The sequence below is a fragment of the Taudactylus pleione genome, unplaced genomic scaffold, assembly GCF_031769625.1.
Source record: "Taudactylus pleione unplaced genomic scaffold, aTauple2 ptg001103l, whole genome shotgun sequence".
NCBI classification, from domain to species: domain Eukaryota; kingdom Metazoa; phylum Chordata; class Amphibia; order Anura; family Myobatrachidae; genus Taudactylus; species Taudactylus pleione.
Window position 1 is genome coordinate 323,082 of NW_028285504.1, and position 10,675 is coordinate 333,756.

Consider the following 10,675-nt stretch of genomic DNA (forward strand, 5'->3'; position numbering starts at 1 on the left):
AATGTTTCCGATGTGGTGGCTTCGACCATATAGCAGCTAATTGTTCACTTACCTCTGAGCCCATGCAATGTGATGCTGCTTTTGTCAACCGCAGGGGATCTTTCTTTGCGCATCTAGCCTGTACTGCTGACCGGCAGGCTGAGACTGATAAATACCTGTGTGTACTCACTGTGGAAGGCAGCCATGTAGAGACTCTGTTAGACTCTGGCAGCCTGGTTACACTTTTGAGATCTGATCTGGTGACCCCTTTGAAAGGGAAAAACTGTTGGTGTGACATGCATACATGGGGATACTCTGTATTATATTACTGCTGAAGTGAACATCGAGATGCCATGTGGTACCACGGTAGTCTCCGTGGGTTTGGTACCGGGCTTAATTTATGATGTAATATTGGGAAGAGACTTTCCTCACTTCTGGAAGTTGTGGGAAAGATGGTTTTGCACTGTGATAAATCACCCTGCCTCATCTGAAAGGGTGACTGATGTAGTGGCAGAGTCAGAGATGTTCCCATTTTCTAGCATGATTGGCGAAATAGAGAATGCAGAGCGTGATGGTGGCTCACCAAGTGTTGTAGAGCCCGTTGATCGTTTGCCGGATTTAGAGGTCAGAAGAGAGGTCTTTGCCGTAGAGCAGTTAAATGACCCTACTCTGGTGAAAGCCAGGGAGAATGTCAGGGTGGTCAACGTTAAACCTGTAGATCCCGATAGTTCCTTGACATACCCTCACATGGTAATATGTCAGGACCTGTTGTATCAGATGACTAAGAAAGGGAAGGAGATTGTGGAACAATTAATAGTCCCCAAAGCTTACAGGAACGGTGTTAGATCTGGCCCATGGTCATATAACTGCAGGCCCCCTAGGGGTAGAGAAAACCACTGAGCGGATCGTGCAGAGGTTTTTTTGGCCCGGTGTCCATAAAGACGTGTCTGACTTTTGCGCCTCCTGCCCTGAATGCCAGTATCATGCTCCCAGACCACATTTCAAAAGTCCTCTAGTCCCACTACCAATTATAGAGGTACCGTTTGAAAGGATAGCTATGGACTTGGTGGGACCCTTGTTGAAGTCTGCTCAGGGACATCAATATATTCTAGTAATTCTGGACTACACTACCAGATACCCGGAAGCGATACCACTACGCAATACATCTACCAAGTCCATTGCTAGAGAGCTGGTCCATGTTTTTAGCAGGTTGGGAATACCTAAAGAGATACTAACTGCTCAGGGTACCCCGTTCATGTCAAAAGTTATGAAGGAGTTGTGCTGCCTGTTTAAGATTAACCAGTTAAGGACCTCGGTTTATCACCCCCAAACCGATGGACTGGTCGAGAGGTTTAACAAGACCTTAAAACAAATGTTAAAGAAAGTAGTCAACAAAGATGGTAAAGATTGGGATTATTTGTTGCCTTATCTGCTGTTGGCCATAAGAGAGGTTCCCCAATCCTCCACCGGGTTTTCACCTTTCGACTTGTTATATGGGAGACATCCAAGAGGGTTACTAGACATTGCCAAGGAGACGTGGGAAGGGCAGTCCAGTCCTTATAAAACAGTGATTGAACATGTTTCCCAGATGCAAGAGAGAATTGCGGCTGTAGTGCCGATAGTTAAGGAGCACTTGGAACAGGCCCAACTAGCACAGCAGAGGGTATATAACCGCAATGCACAGTTAAGAAACTTTGCTCCTGGGGACAGAGTGTTGGTTTTGGTTCCTACTGTAGAAAGTAAGCAGTCTAAGTAAGTTGGCTAAGTGGCAAGGGCCCTTTGAGATCTTAGAAAAAGTGGGACAGGTAAACTATAAAGTTTACCAGCCGGGGAAAAGAAAACCCGAACAGCTATATCATGTGAACCTGATAAAACCCTGGAACGATAGAGCGGCACTGTCAGCAGTCCAAGCCCCTCCAGTAAAACCCAGTTCCCTGGTACTCGAAGTGACCGTGGCAAAAACCCTGTCAGCCAGTCAACAGCAGGAGGTCAAGGAATTTTTGATTCGAAATAGGGTACTGTTTTCTGCCCTGCCAGGAAAAACCACGGTCATCAAACAAGACATAGTCACTGACCCGGGGGTTAAGGTTAACCTAAAGCCCTACAGGTTGCCTGAAGCCCAAAGGGAATCTATGTCAAAGGAAATTTAAAAAAATTTAGAATTGGGGGTAATTGAAGAATTACATAGTGAGTGGTCCAGTCCCATTGTGTTGATTCCAAAGCCCGATGGGAGTGTGCTTTTTTGTAATGACTTCCGATAGCTGAACAGTGTTTCAAAATTTGATGCCTACCCGATGCCAAGGGTGGATGAACTAATTGAAAGGCTGGGGACAGCAAGGTATTTAACCACTCTGGACCTAACCAAAAGGTATTGGCAAGTGCCATTAACCGAAAACGCCAAAGAAAAAACAGCTTTTTCTGCGCCAGAAGGGTTGTTTCATTATAAGATGTTACCCTTTGGGCTACATGGGGCGCCTGCTACCTTCCAAAGAATGATGGATAGGATTCTAAGACCCCATAGACGATATGCTGTGGCTTATCTGGATGATGTGGTCATACATAGTCCTGATTGGCAGTCTCACTTACCCAGAGTACAAGCAGTGTTAGACTCCATCCTTAAGGCAGGTCTGACGGCCAACCCGAAAAAGTGTTGTCTAGGGATGGAGGAAGTAAAATATCTGGGGTACACCATTGGCAGAGGTTTGATAAAACCACAGCTCAATAAGATTGAGGCAATACAGAACTGGCCATGACCCTTCAATAAGAAGCAGATGAGAGTCCCACTTACTGACCATACCACGGGCAAACAACAAACCATGGTGGAATGGGGTCTGGAAGCGGAGAAAGCTTTCCAAGAATTAAAAATAGCCTTATGTACCCAACCTGTTCTGGTAACCCCTGATTTTGACAAAGAGTTTGTGGTACAAACCGATGCGTCCGGTGTAGGCATCGGAGCCATCCTGTCCCAAAGCAGAGAGGGTGAGGAACACCCTATTTTTTACCTGAGCAGGAAATTGAATACCCATGAGAGAAACTATGCCACAGTGGAAAGGAAGCGTTGGCCATAAAATGGGCGTTAGAAACTCTCAGGTACTATTTGGTGGGAAGAAAGTTCAAATTGATTACTGACCATGCCCTTCTGAAATGGATGTCCGAAAACAAGGACAGTAACGCAAGAATAACGAGGTGGTTCTTGGCGCTACAAACCTTTAAGTTTTCAGTAGAGCACAGGCCAGGAAGCCAGCTGGCCAATGCAGACGCGTTGTCACGCGTACATTGCTTGGGGGCTTCAGTTGTTCCGCTCCACAGGTCGAAAAAAAGGGGGGGATATGTGATAGGATCACTGGTAAAGTGGTCAGTGGTAGATACATTTGCCCTAGGTTTTTGACCTATGTGTTCTAAAAAGCCCCCAGGAGAAAGTCTGCACTAAAGCAGATTTGAGTTTCGGCTTTTGGAAAAGCCGGTTTGGGACCTGGGGGTGTGGATGTGAGGAGAGGGTTAGCTCCATCTACAACCCACTCCAGGTTTTTTTTTTGACCTGTTTGCAGGCTCATTAAGCTCTGCACCTGGAACTGGCTGATATAGGCTGTGTCTAATTGTAAGGGAGGGTCTGATACCTGGGAGAGCAAGCACGCTGGCTGGCTCAGAGACACTTGGTGAAACTACCTGTAAGGTCTGTGCATGTGCTTATGTTGATGGTGGAGGCAGTAGGCCCCACTGCTTCTTTAGAGAGGGAACCTCTTGTTTAGTTAGCACCCAGACGGGCTAGCGTTTACTTTTATGTTTTGTTTTTCCTTTTACTTGGCACAATAAAGACTGGTGCCAACCAGTTAGCACGAGACCCAGACTGGTGTACTATGCTCTGGCTGCTGTGTGTGTGAAGAGGGAGTCCATCTACCCCACTAGAGGGACCCCTAATCCAGTCCTGTTACAATAATATATATATATATATATATATATATAAAGGGTGCACTCACCAGTCTTTTGAAGTTATATAAAAAAAAACCTTTGGGCCTGATTCAGACCCGCTCGCAAGCGCACAGCACTCACAAGGGGGTACATGCGCGAGACCCATACAGTGACAGCTGCTCCATCGCTATGGGTCTTGCTACAAGATGGGGTGGCTGTCGATGTTGATTGACAGCTCGCCCCGTTTTGTAGGCAGGGAGGGGGTTGGCTGCACAAATGCAGGCGTTCCCTTATGGACGCCTGGCGTTTGTTGGCGGCCCTACTGACATCACTAGTGATGTCAGTAGTGGACTTCCTGCTCTGTTAGAGCAGGGAGTCAACTCGGGCTTGCGAGAGCTGAGACCCTACCACAGGGTCTCCTCGCAAGCCTGATGGTCACGATAATCGCAATGGGCTCCTGGCCGCTCGCAAAAGCTGTGGGTGGTTACCCGCAGCTTAGAGAGCGGCCTGAAGAAAAAAAAAAAGATGCCCTGATTCAGAGCGAGCGGCTCTGAATCAAGCCCTTTATTCCATTGTAACAACAAGAGAACACACAGATAGGTTTTGATCTCTTGCTGTTACAATGGAATAAAGTTTTTTATTATCTAACCTTAAAGACTGATGAGTGCAGCCCTATTTTCTGAACTATACATGGTGGTTGAGGATTTTCCTCACCATGTTTTGGCTAGCACCCCAGCATACCAGCAAGTAAAGAGTTGTGCGGACACGATATGAATATATATATTTTTTCATTTAAATTATTGTATTAAAAATATTGACGCCGGTATTGTGAGATTTTGATTTAGATTCTTTAAGAAACATTGTTAAAGCAGGTGACTCTTTTTTAGAAACCTCTTTATTGGGCAGCCTTGGCGCAGTTTAGGGGTGACTTTTCTTTTGTTATATATACAGTACTGTAAATGAGTATGTATTGCATACTGAATTTTAAGCATTTGCATCTGCTCATGTTGTCTACTAGAGTAAGAGGGCACATTTTGCTACACATGCCATGTTGGATGCAGCTCTGCATAAATAGTAAAAAAAATATATAATTTTTTTTTTTTTTAAGCGCATTTTATGTTGAAAATAAATAAAACTTGCATCCAACTCAGCATAGGTTCCCATCGGGTGTAACGGAGACCTGTCTGGAGTAAAATCATGAATGAGCAGTGGATTTGGAAGGATATAGCAATATAGCATGCAGTGGCATAACCAGTGCAGGTTGACCAGGGCTCGTGCCCTGGGTGCCGTCGGTTATGGTCCAGGTCCGGTAAAGTCAGTGTGGTGTGGACCACAGTGAGTGCGGCTCACACTACACAGTAACACACACACTGCCACTGGAGCTGGGTAGTACACTCGTACAACCCGGCGGCGGTGTGTGTGTGTTTCAGCAGCCAATGAGAGTCAGACAGACTCTAATTTTCTGCTGTGCCCATTGCCGAAGCCGGGCTGGAGCTCACTCATGAAATCCCCCCATAGTACCAAGCGGGAAGACTGAGGAGCAGACAGCGGCAAGCGCTGCAGGAGTGGGGATTCAGTTAAGTGTTTTGTGTATGTATCTCTGTGTGTGTGTTATACATGCAAGGGGCACTACTAGCTGGGGGCACAGTATCACTACTGGGGGCACTGAATAGGGGGGCCACTACTGGGGGCACTGCACAGGGGGGATCACTACTGGGGGCACTGTATAGGAGGCACTACTGGGGTCCTGCATAAGGAAAACCACTACTGAGGGCACTGTATAATGGGCACTACTGAGGGGACTGCATAGGAGGGACTACTACTGGGGGAACTGCATACTGGGAGTAGTGTATAAGGGACACTACTGGGGGTCTGCATAAGGGGGACCACTACTGGGGGCACTGGATAAGGGGGACTGTACCAGGGGCACCACTGGGGGCACTACTGAGGCACTGTATAAGCGGCACAACTAGAGGCACTGTATAAAGGGCACTGTATAAGGGGCCACTGTATAAGGGTGCACTACTGGGGGGACTGTATAAGGGGCACTACTACATGGGGCACTGCTACTGGGGACATTGCATAAGGGCCACTACTACAGTGGGCCTAGTAAGAGGGGCACTACTACTGGAGGCATTAAGGTGCATATGGAATGGAATGTTCCCAGAGTGACGAGAAATGGGGGGGTGTTATGTTGACACACCCCCATTTTATGTGGCCACGCCCCTTGTGGCATGTGACCACGTGCGCGCATATATAGGGGGCTTTCATCTTGCCCTGGGCTCCAAATACCCTAGTTACGCCACTGATAGCATGTTCAGGAAGTCTAGGAAAGTGGAAGAAATGTCTACTTATGTAAAACCTGCTGAATGGATGAAAACAATGCCTCTGTCAGCGATATGTGGTGAGGTGAGGCAGAGCCTTTCCTGTCATACTTTGGTATACTCCAGAGTTTTGACTATAAAAATTCTAAAAAAAAAATGTAAAGAAAATATAATAAATATCTTCTTTGTATTATTCTAATCATTTTTATAGTCAAAACTCTAGAGTAAAAAGTGTATGGCAGGTGAGGCACTGCCTCCCCTATCTACCTTTTCCACACACCAAATTTCCTGCACAATATACTGCTGCTCCTTTGTATAATGCCCACATGGACCCTCAGGTTCATATATGTATCTGTAAATCTGGCTCTGATACTAACCAGTGTCTCCCCAGCCATTTACCTCACCACACGTCACTGGCCTCTGTAGACTCCTTATGAGTAGCTTATACATGGAGAAAGAGTAAATTGCTAATAGGGGTTTGTTATAAATTATTGTATTGAAATGAATTATTATATACTGAAAGGGCAACAAAGTCAACAAAGAAAAATATGGTCATATTAATTGGTAATTTAACTACAGATATTAATTTGAATTATTAAACTAATGGTTGGAAAAGGTAAGCAATTAATATCTATTTTAAAAGACAATTACCTTTTTCAAGTGGTAGATGAACCAAGTAGAGTGGAGTGCCACTGGAGTTAGCACTAGGATCAGTGCTCAAAGTGTGCCAGTATGCAATGGTATGGCTTGGGATAGACATCAATTGTTGATGTTTGCCAACCATTGATGTTTTTGTTGTGATGGTAGTGTTTTTACCATTCGATGGCGGCATTCCAATGTTTGCCACCATCAAATGGTTATAATTCAATGGTCTTCTAATGGTTGACTTTTTGTTATAATGCTGAGAGCTGCTCTGTCCCTGCCTGCAGCTCTCTGCATCGGGAATAATAGTCACCATCAGCTGCTGCCAGACACAACTAAGTCTCTCTGCTTCTTCCCGCACAACAGTCTACCGGAAGCTGTTACCAAAGTGAGGAGATTGGTGGAACGCACAGAGCGGAAGTTGGGTGGACTACTCCAGGCCCCGCCCCCAATCCCATCACCCCCAGTCCTGTCTCCTACCAGCCACCGGTAAAAGGTCTTTTGCGCATGCGCAAGCAAGGTCTTTTGCACATGCGCAAGTCAAATAAATAGTTTTTTCCATCGAATACTTTTGATGCGATGGTTACTTACCATCGCATCGAAAGTTTTGATGGTGGAAGCCCAGCCATCATTTCATGGTGGGCTTCCGATGTCCATCTCTAGATATGAATTTTAAAAGGACAAAGGCCCTGATTCAGACCCGCTCGCAGGCCTGAAGGGCATTTTTTTTTTTGTCGTGATGTCAGTAGGGTCGCCCCCAAATGGCAGGCGTTCCTTCGGGAACGCCTCCGTTTGGGCAGCCACCCCCCCTCCCCGCCTACAAAACAGGGCGAGCTGTCGATCAACATTGACAGCCACTCCGGGGATTGCGCATGCGCACTGCCCACCCATTGACCCGCCTGTGAACTGGGATTGGGTACTGGTAAATAATTAAGCACCAAATGGAAAATTAAGAAATCATTTTAAACATACTGTCACATGTACACTAGAGATGTTTTTGTTTTTGGGTCTGGATTCATCTGCATGATTTGGTTTTGAATCTGGATTTAAAAAAAAAAAACTTATAAAAAGTTTCTAAAAACGGCTAAAATCATGTACTTTTTGAAATCCAAAACTCGAAATTCAGATTTAAAATCTGAGGGGATAAAAGTGGAGGGTCCAGGGAGGCGCAGCAGTCTCCTCTCTTTCCCTGGAAGTGTTACAGGCAGTGGGCGATCGCACTTATTCCCCCCAACCACCCCCGGATCTGCTTCCTGGCCAAGGGGGACAAAAAAATCACCCCCGTTCTCAGTGAGTGGCACATTTACTTTTAAAACAATTGGGAGATGACATGGCCACGTATCCTCAATTTGGCCTTGCCCCTTACAGTACCTGAGCCATTCACTGCTCTTGACTGCCCTTTGAAAGTGTCACAGACATACCCAATTATGCAGCTGCAATTTTATAGCAGGATTACAGTGTTTCAAAAATAAAGCATGTTTCCTGCTCTGTTTGGAAAGGAGAAGGCTTTTGATATGTTTATTATTGTGGACTTTGAAAACAATGTAAATGTTCTATTTGCTTCATGACCAGAAAATTTTCATTTCAAATGCTCCAAGTGACTTGGGAACATTTAGCAACATTTTCCTGCAATTTAATTTACAGCAAATCAACAATTTAAAATAGAGCATCTTCTGTGCTCAAAGAGAAGCCACACCATGGGGAGGGAGACACATTTCCTATCTACTCAGAATTGGACATTTGACGTGTTTGTAGCCAATGCTAAATAGGTAGGCTGCAAAAGTCGCACCCCAAAAGATGCACTAACATTGGGGATCACGGTAGATGGCCCCGAATAGCCCTGCTGAAGCTATTTGGTTACTTAAATGCTCTCATTAGCCACTAATTTGTGTCTTTGCACAAGTGGTGTAGAATAGCATTTAGCAGGTTTTTTTTGGAGAAGATAACTAGTCCCAGCAAATTCGGGGTACATGAAAATGGGTGCAAGCATGGTTAAAATTTGCAAAAGTGTGGTTTTAAAAAGCGCACCTTTAGCAAGCACCTGCAATAAAAAAACCCTCCCCCATACTTGCAGACCCCCCAAAGTCTATTTCGCTAGTTTAGAAGTTTTTACCCCAACTTTGTACTTTTCACCTCCTTTTTCAAAGTAATTTTTTGGGGTGTTCTTTTATTTGTTTTAGGATTTTTTCAACACAGTTTACCTTTGGGGGGCTGTCCTAAGGGTGCAGGGTGGTTTCCCCACCTTTGCACCCTAAAACTGCAATTCTGCATTTTTTTACGACAGCTATGCATAGGCATAACTTTTCCACCAGGTACATTGCATTGCGTTTTCGCATCAGCGAAAAGTTGCCACAATTGAATACGGGGATAAGTTTCCGCTGGCGAAATGACATCGGCGAAACTTTTTTGCAGAAAACGCCATTTTGCCGCTAATTGCATACGGCCCTAAGGGGTTAATTTACCAAATGTCGATTTTACTCAATTAAAATTCAATCTAAATTGACCAACACCGATAAAGTTTTTCAGGGGTTAAATCACACATTTACTAAAAGGTGATTTTTTTTTTTTTTTAATATTGATTTTTAAGCGTAAGTAAATGTGTGATTTAGCAAAAATGGAATGTATTACTGGCGCATATATAAGCAAGGTAGAGGGAAATAACAATGGGGAAAAAAAAGGTAATAAGGAAAAGTAATAAGGAGAAATAGAAAGGGAGTAATCCACTTGGTGTAGTACAATATATTTAATATGTATATAGATAAACAAAAAAAAGGCGTGATATGCCTTTACATAAGATTTAGTATTAAAATATACAGTTAATCAGTGCATACAGTCTAGTCCAGAGATCTGTTCCTCCTGTCACATTGTCTGTATTAGGATCCACAGTTGTAACCAAGTATAGTCTCCCAGTTTGAAATGCCACACTGTTATTTTACAACAGCTGTGTGTGGCCCAAAATGGATGTGGGTAGGATGCCAGCTGTGCAGTATATTACTGCTGGGTAGGATGGTTACATACGTGACTCAAGGATGGTAATAATCTTCACTCAGTATATGGAACTCACCCTCTATGGTGTATTCGTAGCACCAATGTCCCGTTTTCCCAGCCTTTACTGGTCCTGTTTACAGCCACTGTTTTCCTCGCTGGCTGAAGTTGTCATGGACTCCCCTGTTGTTGGAGCGCACGGCCGCACTTCCGGTTACTAGGTTTACGTCCTTCCGATGTCAATAGATTTAGATAGATTTTTCAAATAAAATAGACCTTTAGTAAGTTTACCCCCAAATATCAAAAATGGAAGAGGAACTGTGATGGCCTGGGACTCTTCTGCTGGATCTCAAGTTGGCAACTTGCACAAATTGACTGGTACCTTGTACCAAAACAGCTACAGAACCATAAATGTTTGCAGCACCATGTAATACCCACTGGTCTATGCCTAGTTGGTCAAGGGTTCATCCTACAGCAAGTTAATGACAGACAATTTACCTCCAGGGTACAAAATGTCAGAACTAACTGTCATGGTCTGAGTATTCTGTATCCAGTTTGGGACCCTTGGACTGAATGGAGGTGCAGATGAAACGAGGAGGCTTAATGTAACTCTTGTGCATGGGTGAAACAGGAGTATAGGTACATTAGTGACGGTGTAGGAACCACAGACTTGTGATATGCGTGTATCCTGAATTGAAACTGGAGTGAAAAGAACAGGTCCACTGGGCGACCCCTTGTCTACTGACCTGTGAAGGCCTGCAAGACCAGGAATACACTCCAGAAACAAGGGTGAACTCCAGGACTCAGAACAATATAGTACTGGTAGATAGGAACTC